Below are 1,677 nucleotides of genomic sequence, written 5' to 3'. Positions count from 1 at the left end.
CCATGTTCACACGGAGAGATAGGCAGACACAGGGACTCTCAGACCCACTCACAGCCCCGCCGCCCCCCTCTCTTTTTGCCGCGGACGGCCACAGCTGCACACTCATCGACACAGACAGACACACACAGACATAGGCACGCCTGCGCATGGACGCGCACACTTGCCGCAGATGCGCTCCGTCCCCCTCCCTCCCGTCGCCCTGTCTCTCGAGGGTTGGGGGCACTCCTGCTCTCCACCATCTGCCTCCCTGGCGCCACCCTCAGACTTTTCTCGCCCCTGCCCAGGGTCCCATCAGCCAGTTCGGACGGCGGCGACGGCAGCAGCAGGGGGGCGAGGACTTGGGTGCCGAGGCAGCCAGGGTGTTCGGCGAGCAGGCCGAGAGCCTGGTGCAGAAGTAGGGCCAGCGACAGTCTGGAGGTGGTGGCGGGATGCTTGGCACTGTCTCTTTTTGAAGAAGCATCCTGTTCAGGTCGCTCTGAGCCTCTCGGTTCGATGGCGTTCCTTCCTGCCTACCCCCAGCCCCGGTCAAGCCTGCGGCAGGACGGAAGCGAGGCGGGCGGATGAGGGAGTGAGAGATGCAGAAATCAAGGTGGGAGGTGGGGCAAGGGCACGGCAGGCTTTCGAGGGCCGGGAGCCGGGCTTAGAGAGCGGATGCTGCTGGCCGTTTTGGCACGGAGGCGGCGGGAACGCCGCCGGCTCCTAAAGAGTCCCTCCTTCCCTCTCCGGCAGTGGCATGGGGAGCGGGCTGCAGGCAGGGTGGCGACAGGGCGGGCTGGAGCTGGGGAAGCGCGCGGCAGGGGGTGACGCTGACGGCCGCTCAGGCATGGAGCCAGAAGGGACGCCGCCGTCTGGGACCGAAAGTCACTCGCCTTCACGTCCCAGCTTTCGGGGCGGGGGGGGGGGAGGGGGGGACCAGCGCGTGCGAGCTGCCGTGTGTGGCGGGTGCGTGCGGGGCTGCCAGACGTGCGGGCTGGCCGCCCAAGACGTGCTCGCGGGCCTGGACTGGGTCCCGGGGCTGCGGGTCCGATCGACGAGACCTGGTCTCCCCAGCACCAGGAGGGGAGGCCGGGTCCACCCACATTGGGGGGGTGGGGGGGAGGGGAGGTGGGCAGGGGGCAGGCCCCGAGCTCCAGGAGGAGAAATCTACAAAGGAAACAAATCTACGGGCCGCTCATGTGACTAGGGTTCCAAGCGGGGCCTGGAGAAGGAGGTCTGCCCAGAGCTACACGGCAAACCCATAGGGCCGGACGGGGGAAGCCAACAGGCGTCGCCCGGTGCTAAGCGCCCAGCCGGGCGGGGCATGGCGAAGCCAAGAGGCGTGGCCCGGCGCTAAGCGCCCGGCCGGGCGGGGCCTGGCAAAGCCAACAAGCGTCGGCCAGCGTTAAGCACCCGGCTGGGCGGAGCCGGAGAAGCCAACAGGTGTCCGCCGGCGCTAAGCGCCCAGCCGGGCGGAACCGGGCGAAGCAACCAGGTCTACCCCGGCGCTAAGCGTTAGGCCGAGCGGGGCCGGGCGAAGCCAACCAGCGTGGCCCGGCGCTGCGCGCCCGGCCGGGCGGGGCCGGGTGAAGCCAAGGGGCGTCCCCCGGCGCTAAGCGTTAGGCCGGGCGGGGCCGGGTGAAGCCAAGGGGCGTCCCCCGGCGCTGAGCGCCCAGCCGGGCGGGGCCGGGCGAAGCAACC

Source organism: Aphelocoma coerulescens, unplaced genomic scaffold, assembly GCF_041296385.1.
Source record: "Aphelocoma coerulescens isolate FSJ_1873_10779 unplaced genomic scaffold, UR_Acoe_1.0 HiC_scaffold_541, whole genome shotgun sequence".
NCBI lineage: Eukaryota > Metazoa > Chordata > Aves > Passeriformes > Corvidae > Aphelocoma > Aphelocoma coerulescens.
This window is presented reverse-complemented; position numbering follows the sequence as displayed.